The sequence below is a fragment of the Emydura macquarii genome, unplaced genomic scaffold (genome assembly GCF_026122565.2).
Source record: "Emydura macquarii macquarii isolate MOO-44397 ecotype Brisbane River unplaced genomic scaffold, CSIRO-AGI_Emac_v2 contig_1477, whole genome shotgun sequence".
Classification (NCBI taxonomy): domain Eukaryota; kingdom Metazoa; phylum Chordata; order Testudines; family Chelidae; genus Emydura; species Emydura macquarii.
In genome coordinates this window covers 21690252-21709101 of record NW_027131614.1, presented here as the reverse complement: position 1 = coordinate 21709101, position 18850 = coordinate 21690252, and the positions used below count along the sequence as shown (strand labels likewise).

The window sequence follows — 18850 nt, the reverse complement described above, 5'->3', positions numbered from 1 at the left end:
GTGTCAACTAGTCACCCCATGAGGAGTACCAAAGCCCCCCCCTTGTTCCCCTGCCAATAATTGACACCCCCATCAAGAGAGTTTCCATGGATCTTGTGGGCCCCCTCATGAAGAGTATTGCAGGATTCCAATATATCCTGATTGTCCTCTATTATGCCACCTGGTTCCTGGAGGCAAACCCCTTCTGAAGATCACTGCCAAAATCATGACCTCAGAGCTCCTTAAAATCTTTGCCTGGATAGGCCTCCTCCAGGAAATCCTGACTGGCCAAGACACCAATTTTACATTGAAACTGTTCCAGCAAGTCTGTTACCTGTTAGGAATAAAAAAAACTGCAGACATCCATGTATCACTGACTGACTGGTAGAGCAGTTTAATCAGGCCCTTAAAGAGATGCTGCAGAAGTTTCCACCAAAAGATCTTCATAAATAGGACCAGCTTATCCCATCCCTATTACCATCCATTAGAGAGGTTCCCCAGTCATCATCAAAATTCCCTCAGTTTTAGTTATTATATGGCCAGCAACCCCAAGGGCTGCTAGACTTCATGAGGAAGAACTGGGAACAAATGCTATTGCCCTCCCCCAAGGCCTCCTGCAATATGTCATGCTACTCCGAGGTGGTTAGCCAGGGCAAGGGAACTAGCTAAGTAGAACCTCCAGAATGCCCAAGCAACCCAAGAGCAGACCTATATTCAGGGAGCCTGGACAAGAAGCTTCGAGCCCAGTGAAAGGATACTGCTTCTCCTAATCTCAGAGGAGTCAAAATTCCTAGCCCAGTGACAGGGGCCTTATGAGATTGTTCACCAAGTGGGACCAGTCACCTATGAAATATCCCAACCCAATAAGAAGAAGAAATGACAAATTTATCACATTAATCTCTTAAAGTCATGGCGGGAGCACAAGGAGCTGTTGATCACCCATATCCCCTGGAACCAGACTTGGGGCACCAGGTCTCTGACCCAACTGACTCCAAAGACCCACAGCTGGAGGAAACCCTGACCAAAGAGCAACAGAGGCAAGTCAGGAGCTTGGTGAAGGCATTCCCCACAATCTTCACAGCCCAGCCAGGACAAACCATGCCCACCCAGCATGTAATATGGACAAGCCAAGGAAAGGTTGTCCGAGAGACCACTAGTCCATTGCCATGATGAACTCGTGAGGCTATGGTGTAATTGGGCATAGTTGAGAGGTCCCAAAGTGAGTGGTGCAGCCCTATTATTCCGGTCCCAAAGTCCCACGGGACACTTTGGTTCTGCATCGACATTAAGAGTCAACACCATCTCTAAATTCAATGCTTACCCAATGCTGCAGATCAATGAGCTGCTAGACTGACCCAGTGAGGCCCAGTACATCATCACCTTGGATCTCACAAAGGGGTATTAGCAAATCCCCCTGGATCCAAGCAATTTACCCAGATGCCCTTTGGACTCCATGGGGCCTCAGCTACTTTTCTGAGGTTGATGGAATGCATCCTGCAACCCCCTGGCACCTACAGCACCTATCTACACCTATCTGAATGATGTGGTGATACACAGTAGCCACTGGGAGGACCACTTTAATCAGGTTGCCGCTATCCTGAGGGCCCTGCACACTGCCAGGATGACCTCAAATCCCCTGAAAGGAAGATAGGAAACTAACTACCTGATGTACACGCTGGGGCAAGGCCAGGTTGGGAAGGTCCAAGCTTTACAGGCCTACCGGCCACTGTCGACAAAGAGGCAAATGTAGTAGTTCCTGAGGCTGGTCAGTTTGTCCCCAATTTTGCTTCACTCGCAGCACCACTAACAGAGCTCCTTAGAAAGGACAGCCCTCGATGTGTGTGCTGGACAGACAAGTGCAGATAGGCTTTCCAGATCCTCAAGGACCACCTATGCGTAGAGTCGGTGCTGTTCTGCTCTGACTTCACATGAGATTTTCTTTTACAGACCAGTGCCTGGGAGATGGGCCTGGGAGTCATCCTCTCCCAAGAGGTTGCTCTTACCCCACCTGTATATCAGCTGCAAGTTTTTCCTTCGGGAACAGAACTACTTGGATATCAAGAAAGAAGCCTCTGAGGTCAAGTGGGCCATGGACACCTTAAGATACTATCTACTGAGAGCCCCCTTCATGCTTGTGACCGACCTTGCACCCCTGAAGTGGATGAATATGGTCAAGGAAACAAACCCATGATTGAAGCATTGACACCTCATCCTCCAGCCCTAAACTTTCATGGTGTGTCATCGGGCTGGTAAGGACCATAACAATGCCGATTTCTTCTCTCTACTGGGAGAAGGAAACTCTGCTATTTCAAGTTCCCTAGAGGTGGATTTTGGAGGAGGAGTGTAGTGAGGCAGAGTGGCCTCTCTTCGGACTGGACAGTGAGGGACCAATCTCTTCCCACTCATGGATGGAGCCAACTCCACCCCACCGTCTTCACCAGAAGTACTGGAACATGATGGGAAGTATAAGAGGAGACCCCTGTAGCTCAGTTGGTGCTGGACCACCTGAAGGAGCAGATGTCTCTTCTCAAGGGCTGCAACCCGTGAAAGATCCCAGATCAACAGCCAAGCCAACCAGTACCCTACTGAATGAAAAGACAGACGACACTGAGGAATGGCTGAAGTGATCACCACCCAACTGTGAAGCAGTGAGACAGCTCCCACTCCCAAACTAAGTGGGGTAGGAAGTAGCCCAGGGGAACCAGACTTCGATCTCGTTGTGCTGCAGGAAAGCAAGGCAGTGTGTTTCGCTGATTTCCCTGCTGACCTGGTGGTGGAACCAGCTGCCACTGATAAGGCCCTGCGCTGGAACCTGGTGGAGTAGTGTGGGCCCTGATCTCCCTGCCACCAACCCCACCCTTGGGTGGTGACCTACTTACCTGAGGCAAGAAAGCCTTGCTATAATAGCCTGTTATATTGCAGTCTGCCCTAGTCAGCAGGGCTAAAATCTAGACTGTCAGCCCTAGTCAGGAGACTCACGGTTAACGACTACTTATTGCTCTGCCCCTACCAGGGGTCAGAGCCCTAGACTGTTAACTGTTGTCTGCCCTGCCAGAAGGCTGCAAGACAGACTGCTAATTGCTTGGCACTGATCAGCAGGGTATGAGCCCGCAACACTGTTGCCTGACACAGTGAGGTGGAGTGGCATCCCTCCCATCTGGATAGCGAGGGACCTTTGCACATGGCCTGTCAGAAGTGCGGGAATATTGGATTCTGTTCCCAGCTCTGCAGCGACTTATTTGTGATCTTGAACAGGTCACCTCATGTTTCAGTCTTTTCATCTGAAAAACAGAGATTGTGATACATACCGGTCTATGTAAAATGCTTTAATATAAACAAATGACAAATCCCTGTATATTAACTCATTAATTACTACTATACTCCTGCCTTCAATTCCAGCTCATTCCGAAACATTAGAAAACTGAACAAACAAGTTCTTTGCGGAGGAAAATGTTGCATAAACCTACAAAGAATCCATGGGGAGTTGTGGAAAAATGGTTGCAATTATCTAGTTTACTACAAACTTTTGAAGAACAGATCTCAATAATAGCATTTCACAAACAGATGGAAAAAAACATCTTCTGAATGTGACTACTGTAAAAAGAAGGCAACCAGGGAATAAAGTCTTTAGGACTGGGTTTGTTAGCAGCAGTGCTTTCGGTAAGAATAAGGAGGAGAAAGCTATAGTGGTTTGTGTTTATTAGTTCTGGAACAGCTTGTGAAGAACTGAGGGAAAGATGTAGTGACATGTCCCTTTGAAAAAAAAGGAAGGCTTATCCAGTGATTAGGGTGATAGCTTGAGGGGTTGGAACTGTGGTTCAGATCTCTGTTTTGTTACAAACTTCCTGTGATATTTTGGGGAAGGTCACTTACGAAAGTGGTAGTGTAGACAAATCCTAAGTATAATTTATGTCGCTCAGGGGTGTGAAAAAAACCACATCCCTGAGTGATGTAAGTTACACCAGCAGAAGTGCCGGTATGGACAGCACTAGGTTGGTGGGAAAAATTCTCCCACTGCCATAGCTACCATTGCTTATGGAGGTGGTGTTCTTATGCTGACGGGAGCGCTCTCTCCCATTGGCATATAGCAGCTACATGATTGATTTTACAGTGGCGCAGCTGTGCTACTTTAAGTTGTCTAGTGAAAACATGGTGTTGCATGTCTGAGTTAACGACTCAGATTGTCAAAATAATAGGCTCAGCTAGAACTATTTAATCTAAGATTATCGATGAGAGATTAGTAGAGCAGTACACAGAATAGAGAAAAGAAGAGAATACATTACCACCTTTTGTTACCAGACTAAGAGCTGGATACGTCTCTCCTGCTTTTGGAAGGGACACTTAAATTCTCATATCAATATCATTATATAGTGTTTCAGACAAAGGAAACCTTATTGCCAAGAATATTCTCCCAGAAACATATGTTGTGATGTCATTTCTATATATTTTCAGTTTACCTTTTTTATGTCTTAAGGCTATTTACATTTGGGAGGACTAACAAGTCTTCAAGTTAATATTTTTCAAGTGGATCTTTCTTACCCTACAATTATTCTTCCATGTTGAGTTTCCCAAGAGTATGTGTGTGAATATATATATGTATGTGTGTGCATATATATATATATATATAATGCTGACATAAGCATATCTATTAAGGAGATGGTTTTTACAAACATCTGGAGTTGTACAGACATGTAGAAATCCAAGAGTTATTAAATATAGCATAATGAATAAATTCCTGAATACAGTATCTTATGTGGTGTTACTTTTCTGTAGAGGGAAGGGATTTTCTCTTAAACAACTTAAGGTGATTAGCATGATAAATCTTATCCATATTTTTCTTATTTCCGGTAACATGGATTTTATACACAGATGAACTTAATTTATCTACAAGGTAGAGGGACCAAGCCACTTATGACTCAAGCTATGTTCAGGTGCAGCATAGGACAAGAGTAAAACCTGGTCTCCTACTTTCCCATCATTTTCTCTTATCCCCTTAACAAAATACAGTTTTGTCTTTCTCTGAGTTTCCCAATTCATTAGCTACATACAGGTGTACTTGTTTAAGGTGTTTGTGAAGTCCTTGCATAAAAACCATCCGTTTTACTTTCTTTAAACATGTGCATTATCTGTTTCCCATAACAAGTGTTCTGCCATTTTCATTTCTCTCCCTGTCATTCCTTCAAAGGGAGTGTAGTTTGTGGCACTAGCTGGAGTAGCTCTGATTGCCATCAGGACTAATGGAATTAAGCTATCCCAATCTTTTCCATTCATGGACACAAAATGTTTTTAACATCAATTTGATAATCCTATTCATCCTTTCAACCTGTCCTGAGGAACATGTGTGATCAGGAATGTGGAATTTTTGTTTTATTCCTCGTGCCAACAGCCAGGTTTGCATGACAGCTCCTGTAAAATGAGATCCTTGATCTGATTCCAGTTTTGCTGGTAAATCCCATCTGGACAACACCTGTTCTACCAGGATACATGCCATGACTAAGGCTGTGTTGGTTTGAATTGGGAAAGCTTCAGTCCATTTTCAGAATGGCTCTACCACCACCAACAAATATTTGTTTCCCTTTTTAGTCTTGGGTAATGGACCAACAAAATCAATCTGTAAATTAGACCACGGTCCTGAATGTCTCTGTGGTCTAAGGGGAGCATTGTTTTTATTGCTTGTTGGATTATTTTGTGTACAGATTAAGCAATTTTCATAATATTCTCTTATATCCTTTTTCATCTGTGGCCACCAGCCAAGCGATTTTAATCTCTCCATTGTTTGTCTGTTCCCTGTTGTCCTCCTGAAAGTACAAAATGGACTAAGTATATTAAATCTTTAGGATTTGTTCCAGTACCACCCATAGTAGAACAAAGGGAGGGAAAGGAAGAGGGGATGTAAAGGAAGCAATGTAAGAAAGTAGTGAGACATAAACCCCAGGAGATCCATCAGAAGATGGAAAGTTGCGAGCATGCCAAAAAGGAAGAAATTCTGGAAGACCATTGCAGACCCATGCAGAATCAGACAGGAAAAGCAATTGTAAATTAGAGGAAGCAAAATGTTCCAATGCACATGCCTCAGCATACTGGGCTGAGTGGGGTGTACATGTAAAAGAAGAGAAAAAGGAGAATCAGATGGAGAAAGAATGAAGAGCCTGAAACCAATAAAACGTTTCCCATCTTTGCAGAAATTAGACCCATCCATGAAAATACATAGGAATGAAGAAGTGTCAGAGGAAGGAGGTAATGGTTTGAAAAACTGGTGTAGAGAAAAGAGAAGTGTAGACATAGGGCACTTGTGAGGGGTACCATAATACAAAAGTGCAAAAGGGAGAGGTGAAGGTGTAGATACAGGGCAGACAGTTATGTCCTTATCCTGCAACGACAGTGACCAGTGAGCTAATCAATCATTAGAGACCTGTCCGTCCTTTTCCCGAGCAGAAAGAAGAAAGTTAGTGGGTGTGCATGTTGCGTGTATAAATATGGGAGAGAGACCAATCAATCAAAAAAGTAAAATGTTTGATTGCCCAGTAAGTAGCTAATAAGTTATGTTCACACAGAGAATACTTGATTTCCACTGGTGAAAATATTTTAGAGACATACGCAATAGGCCTTCTTTTGTCATGGGTTTCTTGAGAGAGAAGAGCAGAGAGCGCGGTTTCTCTTCTGGCAACTTCCAAATGAAAGGATTTGGTCTGGTCAGGTGTTGCCAGAACTGGAGCAGAGGCTACAGTTACGGCTTTAAAACTAACTGCCTTGTATGTTACTCTGTCCAGCACCATTGCACGCCCTTTCTAAGAAGGTGGTACAAGAGAGCAGTGACTGAGGCAATATCAGGTATGAAATCTCTGTGGTAGCCAATAAGACCTAGAAGACATGTTGAGGTAGACACACATGGTGTTGAGGTAGAGGCAAATGCAAAATTAGGTCTACCTTTTGTTGAGATGGTGTCAGTCCTTCCTAAAACAGAATAATACCTAAAAAGGAAACTGAGTCAGCAGATGAGCTTTGGTTGAATTACACTTTAGACCTGCCTGTTGTAATAGTTTCAGTAGTTCATCTAGCAACTTGAGATGCCCAGCCTGGGTAACTGTAGCAAGGCACAAATCATCAACATACTGAAGAAGACTAGATGATTTAGAGAAAGGTAACATTTCATGTTTCATCTGCCTACGAAAGATAGGAGCATTTTGAGGTCTTTGATGCAAACAATTCCATGTAAATTGTTGCTCTTGAAAGATAAAAACCAGTTTATATTGGCATCTGGGATCCAAAAGGATGGCCCAATATCCATTAGAAATATCTAAAACAGAGAACACCTGCATATTTGGAGAAAACGATTTCAGCAAATCAGGTGTTGTGGCTACAGTAGGGGTAATCTGATTCAGTTTGTGATAAACAATTGTGTCTCCAAGACCCATCAGGTTTAATCACTGGCCAAATAGGAGAGTTATCTGTGGAAGTGCAGGTGCTGTACGAAAGAAGCAATAGTTTCTGATGATGGAAAAAGGCAAATATAGTGCCCATCTTCAAGAAAGGGAAGAAAGAGGATCCAGTGAACTATAGACTGGTCAGCCTCACCTCAATTCCTGGAAAAATCATGGAGCAGGTCCTCAAGGAATCCGTTTTAAGGCACTTGGAAGAGAGGAAGGTGATCAGGAACAGTCAACATGTCTCACCAACCTGATTGCCTTCTATGAAAGGGTGACTGGCTCTGTGGATGTGGGGAAAGTGATGGACGTGATATACCTTGACTTTAGCAAAGCTTTTGATACAGACTCCCACAGTATTCTTATCAGCAAGTTAAAGTAGTATGGGTTGGATGAATGGACTATAACATGGATAGAGAACTGGCTAGATCATCGGGCTCAATGAGTAGTGATCAATAGCTCCATGTCTAGCTGGCAGCCGTTAACAAGAGAGTGCCCCAGGGGTCAGTGCTGGGGCAGTTTTGTTCAACATCTTCATTAATGATCTGGAGGATGGGGCAGATTGCACCCTCAGCAAGTCTGCAGATGACACTAAGCTAGGGGGAGCGGTAGATACCCTGGAAAATAGGGATAGGATACAGAGTGACCTAGACAAATTGGAGGATTGGACCAAAAGAAATCTGATGAGATTCAAACACAGACAAGTGCAGAGTCTTGCACTTAGGACGGAAGAATCCCATGCACAGCTACAGATTGGGGACTGATGGGTTAGGAATCAGTTCTGCAGAAAAGGACTTGGGGGTTACAGTGGATAAGAAGCTAGATGAGTCAGCAGTGTGCCCTGGTTGCCAAGAAGGCTAACAGAATATTGGGCTGCATTAGTAGGAGCATTGCCAGCAGATCGAGGGAAGTGATTATTCCCCTCTATTCGGCATTGGTGAGGCCGCATTTAGAGTATTGTGTCCAGTTTTGGGCTCCCCACTACAAAAAGGATGTGGAGAAGCTGGAGAGAGTCCAACGGAGGGCAATAAAAATGATTAGGGGGCTGGAGCACAAGACTTATGAGGAGAGACTGAGGGAACTAGGCTTGTTTAGTCTGCAAAAGAGAAGAATGAGGGGGGATTTGATAGCAGCCTTTAACTGCCTGAAAGTGGGTTCCAGGGAGGATGGAGCTAGGCTGTTCTCAATGGAGGTAGATGACAGAACAAGGAGCAATGGTCTCAAGTTGCAGTGGGGGAGGTCTAGGTTGGATATTAGGAAAAAGTTTTTCACTAGGAGGGTGGTGAAGCACTGGAATGGGTTACCTAGGGAGGTGGTGGAATCTCCATCTTTAGAGGTTTTTAAGCTGCAGCTTGACAAAGTCCTGGCTGGGATGATTACCTGAAGTTAGTCCTGCTTTGAACAGGGGGTTGGACTACATGACCTCCTGAGGTCCCTTCCAACTCTAATCCTCTATGATTTTAATATATGGTTTTGCTTCATCTGGGTAAGGACATTGGCATTGAGGGGGTGGATCTGGCCCTGGAATCTTTACCGTAACTGCCATCCTGCCACAATCATGTTTGTGTTGAGCAAAAGCTGAAGCATTTGTTTCCACTAAAGGCTGCAGAATATCTCTCAAAGGGCATGTTTCTTGATCACAGCAATTGCATGTGAATCAGGAATAACAAATGGATTAGTTACACAGAACGTTTCAGTAACAACACGCAACAAGCAATTAGGAGAATCAATTATATACCCATGTTGGGCCATAAAATCAGAACCAAGTATATTTAGAGGTTCAGGCAAAGGAGTGCAAACACATGCACTCGTTGCATTGATCCTATAATCACAGGCAGTGGTAAGGAAACAGTGGAAGAGACAGAATTACTAGCAAAGGTTTCCAAAGCTAAAGGCTTACCAGAAGAAAAGGAAGACACAGAAGGGTTAACTTTGTGCAAAAGAGAAATGCTCTGATGTCAATTAGCATACTTCATTGGCTTTAGTTAGAGGTAGGGTGACTAGATGTCCTGATTTTATAGGGACAGTCCCGATATTTGGGGCTTTTTCTTATATAGGTGCCTATTACCACTCCACCCCCGTCCCAAGTTTTCAAACTTGCTATCTGGTCACCCTAGTTAGAGACTGCCAATACACAGAGCAAGCACAGCTATCCAGTCACAAGTGGCACAAAACTTTACAAGAGTCCTGACACCCCCAAAGGAAGAGGTGCCACAGAAGCAGAGAGTGTTGTCTGCACTGCTCCCGGGATGCATTTGTTTGACTGTGATTTGTAGTCACTGCATCAGTTTGATCAGGCAGCCTATTTACTTGCTTTCTAAGATGTTAGCAAGGACCTGGAAGGTATATCTCCTGATCCAGTGCAAGGGATGCATATTGTGATTATTGAGGGGTATTATATTTCTCGCTCTTGCCTACCCCTTGGTGTAGTGGGGGGGTTCATGACCAAAAAGATAACCAGTTAGTCTCTTCCTCTGCCTGTACATGGAACATAATTCAATCCTCTCCTGGGTTTAATCACACACAGATGAATTCCATCCTGGAAAGTTTTTCCGCTTTTCCTTAAAACCTTGAGTTTGGAGTCTCCTCTTGCTCATGTTTAACTTTTCGGTCTTTCCATCTTTACTATGTTTGCAGCAATTTTATTTTTCCCTGCTTCAGCCTTACTGGCCATGATACTTTGATGTGTTTTCACTCTTAAATCCAAAACTTCATTTAGAGGGTGTCTAGTTTTACGGCTAATTCCATTTTATTTTTTATTCCAGTGCTAGCATTATTAACCAGCAAATTTACATACTGCGGGTCCTGATGCCAATTAATGCCAGTGTCATTTATCTTATTCATTTGTGATGCAGAAGACAGCTTCTCATGATAGTTTGTAGGATGTTCCCCTGGTGACTCTAATATTTGCCGTCAGAGTAATCCCAGTTTGCCCAGGATTTAAAATTCCCTGTAACTGTATTAGTGTTTCATCAAAGCCCTTTTGGTCAGTTCTGAAACAGTCCAGAAGCACGTTCCATGCTGCCTTGTCAACTGTCATCTGCAACAGTTTAATCAGGTCTTCCTGAGTTAAATGATGTAGCTCCTGTTGTTTAATTCTATTAGCATGCAGAGAGATGGGATCTCCTTTTTGCATGTGACCCACAAGCTGAGCTGCAAATGTTAGTGTTTTAATATTAGTAACAGTCCCTGACTTTTCAGTTTTAGTGGAAGTTCCTAATTATTTATTTTAGTGTTACAGGAAGACCCTCGTGGTTGCCAAGGCATGCCGCTGGGCTCTCCCTCTTTTTCCTCAGGTTCTGTTTCTTGTGCTTCTTCCTCAGATTTTTCCCCTAAATCAATCAGCTCTGATGACATTTGGCAGCTGTTTGTTTAGACTGTCTGGTTCTCCCTCCAGCTACAGGAATCTTAACGCTTTCACCACATGCTCTCTCTTTCCTCATCTACCCAAGGTTCCACATACTCATAACCATACTCCTGATAATCCCAATAAGCATCCATCTCTGGGGTCTGGATACGGAGGGGCTGTGGGCAGCAGAAGATCTGGTCTTAAAGCTGTTCTCTGCCCCCGGAAGGCTCTGACCTGTTGAACCTGTTCTTCTAAATCCTTCTCTCTCAACTTACACTGACTGTCACCTTTCACACTTCCTGAGTCTTGCTGCTGCAACCTGACTCTGCACTCTATATGCTGTTTTCAAATCATCTGCTTACGATTTCCACTCTAATTTCTCCTTTCTCTCCTGACTAATTTGTTCCTGGAATTTCCCTATCTTATCTTTGGCCTCCTGCAAATTACAACACAAGGAGCTGTTTAAACCAGAGGTTCTCAACTTTTTCAGGCTACTGTATCCCTTTCGGAGTCCAATTTATTTTGTGTACCCCAAGTTTCATCGCACTTAAAAACTATTTGCTTGCAAAATCCGACATAAAAATACAAAAGTGCCACAGCACACTATTTCTGGAAAATTGCTTACTTTCTCATTTTTATCATATAATTATAAAATAAATCAACTGGAATATAAATATTGTACTTACATTTCAGTGTATAACATATAGAGCAGTATAAACAAGTCATTGTCTGTATGAAATGTTAGTTTGAACTGCTTTTGTACTCACTAGTGTGTTTTATATAACCTGTTGTAAAACTAGGCAAATATTTAGGTGAGTTGATGTCCTCCCTAGAAGATCTCTGTTTACCTCCAGGGGAACCCCTACCTCTGGTTGAGAGCCACCGGTTTAAACTACTGACACCTTCCAGTTCTTATTTTACTTCCTTGTTTTGCTCTTTTTCTGATTCCAAATCATATTCCAGTTCTCTTGTTTTCTCCTTCATTTTACTAAGCATATTATTTAAAGCCATGCAAGTTATATACTGACCTTGTATAGCCATGCCTTTTAACTCTTTCTATTCCCCTTTCTACCTTTCCCTTCTGTCTCCTCTTCAAACAATTTACACATACAGTTTTTCCAAGGATCTCTTTCATCAGTTGCTTTTAATGTAAATGAAGTGGTTCCTTGTTCAGGAACATCATTTATTATAAAATTCTCTATTGTTTCCCCCTTGTCAGCCAACATTTGTCTTATTTAACCTATTTCAAGGTTTTCTTTATTATCTTAAATTTACTTTATTCTTTTCCCCAGGTACCTTTTACTGCTGAATGCTGGAATGTGCTAATCATTCAGGCATTAGAACAGTACAGAAAACCAAACTGTTCCTTGTCTTTACCAGAAGATGTAAATTGCTTCTTTAGGTAATTTGGATCCAATTGATACCATTATTGACAATCACATTGGGGTCACCACTTTGTTGGAAGTCTGAATTAATGACTCAAAGATTGTCAAAACAACAGGCTCCATTGGAATTATTTAATCTAAGATTATCAAACAGATTAGTACAGCACTATACAGAATACAGAAAATAAAATAATACATTACCACCTTCTGTTGTTAGACTAAGAGCTGGATAGGTCTCTCCTACATCTGAAAGGGATACAATGTTCATTCCCCACTTAAGTTCTCATATCAGTATCATTATATAGGGTTTCAAACAAAGGAAACCTTGTTGCCAAGAATATTCTCCCAGAAACATATATTATGATGTCATTTCTATACATTCTCAGTTTACCTAATTTATGTATGAAGGCATGATTATTTACATCTGGAAGGACTAACAATTCTTCAAGTTAATATCTCTTAGTGGGTCTTTCTTACTCCACAGTCAGTCATTCTTCCATGTTGAGTTCCCCATCAGAAAACATCTGCTAAAAGAATCATCCCTTCTTAGTTTTCCAGGTCTATATATGTTTATGTTAGCATTATATATGTATATATGTTAAAGGGATGTTTTTTACAAACATATGGAGTTGTATAGACATGTAGGCACCCAAGAGTTAAACACAGCTTAATGAATACATTCCTGAATAGGGTTACTTCTTGATCAAGGACCTGTGTTCTGGGCCTTAGAATTCAGACAAACTTTTTGTTGAAGATAAAGATTCTAAGGAATAGTTAAAATATAAATGAATCAAATATACAGAAAGAAATAATTAAAAGTATTCCTGTTTATTAACAGGTACCAACAATGGCCTTAGTCTCTCTGTGCCTCAGTCCCCATCTGTAAAATGGGGACAATAGCACTTCCATTTTCCCAGGGAAGTTGTGACAATGAATATGTTAAAGATTCTGAAGTGATCAGATACCATGGTAAAGGGCCTGATATACCTAAAAGTTTTAAGGCCACAATTGTAATCTGAAATGCCCAGTGGTGCAGAATTTGGTCTACTATGTGAGCTCTAATAGGGTGGAGCAGACTGTTAATAAAAAGAACATTAACCCTGTGCCTGGGTATGTGCTTGGATTTACATCCACAAGACACTATGCAAAGTGCCACCAGGAACATGAAAACTGTGTGTAGAAATAAAAAATAAAGTTAAAATTAGCTGAGATTTTCCCACAAAGCCTACGACTACTGTATCAAATAATGAAACCTGGATTTCCAGAAATCTTTGAAGATTTTTCTTAAGGAAAAATGGAGATCATTTCTCACATAAGAGATGCAGGTGTTCATTAGTAATTATTATGGAGGCCAAGCACACAAGAAAGTCCGTCAACAAGGCGGTGTGTGACCGGAGCAGTAAGGCTATACAAGAGAAAGGACAGCCAATCCACCTCTCCCGCCCAAAGATATATTACTATGCTATATTGAATTTCAGCATAAGAGTGTTATTTAATGCTCTTGTCATTCATTATTGTATGTTTCATAGCTCACTTCATATCTTTCAGCTAACTCATAGATGGGCTTCCATGACTGTAAAAAGTTCCTGATGCAAAGAAAATAGCAGGCAGCAGAAAGCCTCTGCATGATGTGGAACCATATTCCTGCAGGAACAGCACTGACCCTATCATAAATTAGCAATGTCAGATGGAGACTGAGGATCCCATCACTCAGCTCTGTAATTTTTCTATGCATATTCTTTTTTTTTTTTTTTAGAATATGAGCCTTCCAGAATTTGTACTTTGTGCCTTTAATACGCTGTGCATTGGTATATAATATTGCACTAGAAGTGATTCTGAGGAGAGTTAGAAACTTTGTACTTAAATCTTATTCCTCAGAGGCCATTTTAAAACCATTTTTTTTACATCTGAAAGTAAAATCTGAGCAGTGTTGAAAATATTTGCCATATAAATAACTCAAGCTGCTGTCACACAAATCTAACACAAACTAATTGGTTTTTTTTTTTTGTTTTGTTTTTTTTAAGCTATTTTCATTGAAACCTACTGTATTTTGTAGTGGACAAAAGGAGAATTTAAGGAATTATCTTCCTCAAGCAGCCTCTGAGGTTTGTTTTCATTTTAAAATTTACATAAATATATATTTTAAACAAGTGATGACGGTTGTGCCTAAATAAAACATAAAAATTAAATTTAACAGTGCAGTAAAATGACAAGAATAAAACTAGATTCTACTCCTCTTTAGATCCTTGGCAAAATTTCCACTGACGTGGATATATCTAATGGTTATAAAGGATATTTACCTACTCTGGGAACTTAAGAGGTTCTTTCCTTCTGTTTTCTAATAGAAAATTGTCCCGGTTATGAAAGACTAAAAAGTTTGAGAAGGTGTTATGTTCTACATTTACATTAATAAAGTGCTTTACAACCAACTGAAGTAGGTATTATTGTATCCAGTGCTCTTTTTTCCTACCTTGACGAACATTTTTTGATTGTCTCTGTAGTGAGGCAGCCTGGCTTCCTCCCGAGACTGATGGGAAGGGACTCTCTCACTCCCCTGATGGATGGAGCCGAACCAGCCATGCCCCCCATTGGAAGCAGGGGGTGGGACAGAAAGCTTAAAAGGCAGACCCTACAGCTCAGTTATGCAAGAGCCGGGGAAAGGAGCAGAGGTGACAACTGGCAAGTACCCAGAGGAGTTGCTGGGACTGCTACTGGCCGTGTACTCCAGGGAGACCAAGGAACCCTAGAGATGGAGGTCCACTCAAAGGGGTAGTTAAGAAGTGTCACAGGAACGCCAGACAGTAGTCCAATTGTGTTGTCAGAGTCTAGGTCAGCGTGTTTCGGTGCCATCCCTGCTGACCCAATGGCAGATCCATCCACCACTGTTAGGACCCAGGGCTGGGACCAGGTAGTGTAGGGCAAGCCTGAGTCTTGTTACCCCCTGCAGCCAACGCCACCCCTGGGGCAGCCACCTCCCTACCTAGGCCAAGAGACCAGTTTTGTATGCTGTCTGCTTGAGCCAGAGGGCCAGGAGAAAGACTAGTAACAGTTGCTCTGCCCCACCCAGACTATTGTAAACTGTCTGCCTGAGTCAGAAGTCCAGACAAAAGGTGGCCTCTTGCTCGGTCCCGTCCCGGAGGCCAGAGCCACGAACTGCTGAGCACTTAACAAAGACTGCTAATTCCCCTGTTAAGCACTGTGCTTATAGGCACGACATAGTGTGGCAACGTGTCCTATCTTCGAGACTGACAGGGAGGGAGGCCGCATACTTGCTACAGTCTCCTTATAGGAAGAAAAGTTTTAACTACTTTTCTTATATTAGAATCACTGTTATAAAGGACTGCAAGGATCATCTAATCTACCCCCCGCCAAGATGCAGGATTTGTTGTGTCTAAACCATCCAAGACAGATGACTACCAAGCCTCTTTTTGAAATCCTCCAGTGAAGGAGCTTTTCTATGCATATTAATGTGCATATTAATAATGTTAAACCTGAAATTCCAATGAACAACTGGTAAAATATATTGAAGATCACTGAAGAGGAAATTAACAACCTGTGTAAAGTTTTATAGAGCACTGGAGAAGGTATTTCCCTTTGCCCCTTCAATGCCCTTAGTGATCTTTCCTCTAGTGAGGAGGAAGCTCCCTACTGAGTCTAGAAAAGCAATGTCTTCATTTTGCCAGGGGGTGCCTGTATAGCAGTACAAAACATTCACCTTTAATGGGTTAAAGTGCTATCTCTGGCCTTACCACCCTGAGAGCTATAGCAAAGGTTTCAAAATTAGTGCATGAGGGGGTCCCTAGACCACAGGGCTGATCTCTAAGGGAATATCTTTCAAAGATTACGGTATTTGTATTACAGTTGTGTCTTGAAACCTCCTTTGAGACTGGATTCCCACTGTGCTAGGCACTGTACACATAATAAGAGCTTATCTACACTTAAAATGCTACAGCAGCACCACTGGGCCACTACATCTGCACCACTGTAGCGCATCAGTCTAGGCAATACCTACACCGAAGGGAGGGATTCTCCTGTCAGTGTAGTAAATCCACCTCCCCGAGACGTGGTAGCTAGGTTGATAGAAGAATTCTCCTGTGGACCTAGTTCTGTCTACACAGGGACTTAAGTCATCTTAACTATGCCATCCAGGGGTGTGGATTTTTCACACCGCTAACTGATTAAGTTAAACAGACCTAATTATCTAGTGTAGATCAGGCCTCCTAGTCTGCAGGCTGTCTCCAAAAAGATTGTATTATAAACAGACAGAACTCAGAAAGTGTGGGAGGGAAAACTGAGGCACAGAGAAAGGAAATAACTTGCCCAAGATTGCAGAACAGGGAACAAGGTTTAGATCACCTGACTCCCTACCCACTAGATCATACTGCCTCTCTCATTACTTTGCATTCCAATTACAGAGGCAGATATACTAAGTAGCATGGGCGTGCGCCTGATCTCACCTACAGAAGCATTAAATCAGTCTCATTCCTTTGGCTTCAGTAGAGTAACTTCGGATTTACATTGGTATACACAAAACCAAAATCAAGGGCGGAATTATTGATCTAAGTTCCATTTTAGATATTTCACTGTGCTGCCAGTGATGCCATTTGGAAGAGTTACAGCCTTCCAGTTAGATTAGTCTTCCAAATAAAAGACAACCTACAGGACTTTAAGACAGCCCAACTTGTCTTGTTATTCCCTACAGCAGATTCTAGTCCTAATTACAGCCTGAAATAAGCAGAAAGCACTAGGGATTTTTGCAGTGCCATCAGTTCACTCACATCCTCCAAACATGTCAGTTCATTCATACCCAAGACATTTTTAGAAAGTAAATATTTTTTGACTCAGAGAAGCAAATGTTGGACAGATAGCTTTGCTAAAATGCAGAAATGATCATTTGGAGAAACAAAGGAGTGGCTTTTTTTTTTTTTTTTTTTTTTTTTAAAGGGAGACATCAGAAAGGCAGCCACTGATCTGATGTGAATGCATATTAGTCTCTCACTGTTTTGTCAGTGGACTCCATCAGGTGTCAGCAAAGTTTATGGCTGAATCATCATCATACTCAATTTAGGTGCTACAACAAAATTAACCAGATGGTTTGGGCAGCAGTCAACCCACCTGAATCAGCTGCACTTGGACCACTAAACCAAAACAACATCAGGTCTCATCATTCAACTGTTCTGGGATGTTAGAGGAACCAAAACAATTTTGTCATGGTTCTTATGTCCTTTACCTTCCCATATGCTGGCTTTCAAATGTCTGCTCATAGGCCACCACTTTAACTTAAGTAAATCTGTATTCAAACATTTCCCCAATTTTCATATCCATTTTACCAGTTGTTCTAGTATTTACCGATACTATTACCGGCTATCACAGTACAGCAAAATGTTATCTTATGAAACTACCTCTAGGTGTCAGTAATGAACTTTTCTCTTACTGAAGAGTAAAAAAAAGCAAAGGTCTGGCTAATGCTAGCTATTGATTTTCTGAGTTGTTCACCGACAAGTTGTTCGAGTGCCTTTTCAGCATCACTGGAGGTTTCGTAACCAGTTACAGAATATCCCTACTACCTGAAAATGGAGCCACTCTCTTCACAATAATGAATTAAACCAGGAGAGCTGCACTCTGTTGAAACAGACCTTTAGGAGCAAGCACAAAAAAAAGATCATGGCGTGGAAAAGAGACCATTCATTTACTGTGTAACTACTTTTGTTACACTTGTTAGTATACAAACAAAAGGCCCTTTATGCACTGATTCCATTTGTGTAGCCCTTATTTAAAGCAATCAGGTAGCTGGCTAATCCAGCCTGGTCAAATAAAGACAGGTTTATCCAGTATATTTTAACTGTTAGTAGAAGTAAATATTTCACGTTATTCTGACTATTAGAAATACCATCCTAGCCACTATGGATGTAGAAGCTCTCTACACCAACATTCCACATAAAGGTGGACTACAAGTAATCAAAAACACTTTCCCCGACGATCATGTGTCACACCTCACAGCTGAACTTTGTGACTTTGTCCTGACCCTCAACTACTTCAGACTGGCTCCAAATCTATACCTCCAAGTCAGTGGCACAGCTATGGGCACCTGCATGGCCCCACAGTATGCCAACATTTTTATGGCTGACCTAGAACAACGCTTCCTCAAAGCTCGTCCCCTAACACCTCTACTTTACCTATGCTACATTGATGACATTTTCATCATCTGGACCCATGGGAAAGAGTTCCTCGAAGATTTTCACTGGGATTTTAATCATTTCTATCCCACTATCAACCTCAGCCTGGACCAATCCACACAAGAAATCCACTTCCTGGACATTATAATAAAAATAAAGGATGGTCACATTAATACCACCCTATACCGAAAACCAACTGACCGCAATATCTATCTTCATACCTCCAGCTTCCACCCTGGACACATTACACGATCCATTGTCTACAGCCAAGCCTTAAGATACAACCAGATTTGCTCCGATCCCTCAGAGATCCTGTAGGTGTTTGTCTCTGTCTATGAAACATTCCTAAAACTACAATACCCACCTGGAGAAGTGACGAAACAAATTGACAGAGCCAGACGGGTACCCAGAAGTCACCTATTACAGGACAGACCCAACAAAGAGAACCCCACTGGCCATCACCTACAGTCCCCAGCTAAAATCTCTCCAACACATCATTAAAGATCTACAACCTATCCTAGCAGATGATCTGTCTCT

The 18850-nt window shown here is 42.0% G+C and overlaps 1 long non-coding RNA gene across 1 annotated transcript in view; it reads right to left on the bottom strand.

Moving 5' to 3' along the window:
* Window positions 1-5434: 5434 nt before the first annotated feature.
* Window positions 5435-18850, bottom strand: part of LOC137156864 (uncharacterized) — a 31137-nt gene continuing 17721 nt past the window's right edge. The window contains exon 2 of the long non-coding RNA XR_010920931.1: window positions 5435-5777. This is a non-coding gene — a long non-coding RNA (uncharacterized lncRNA). The remainder of the gene's footprint in view (window positions 5778-18850) is intronic.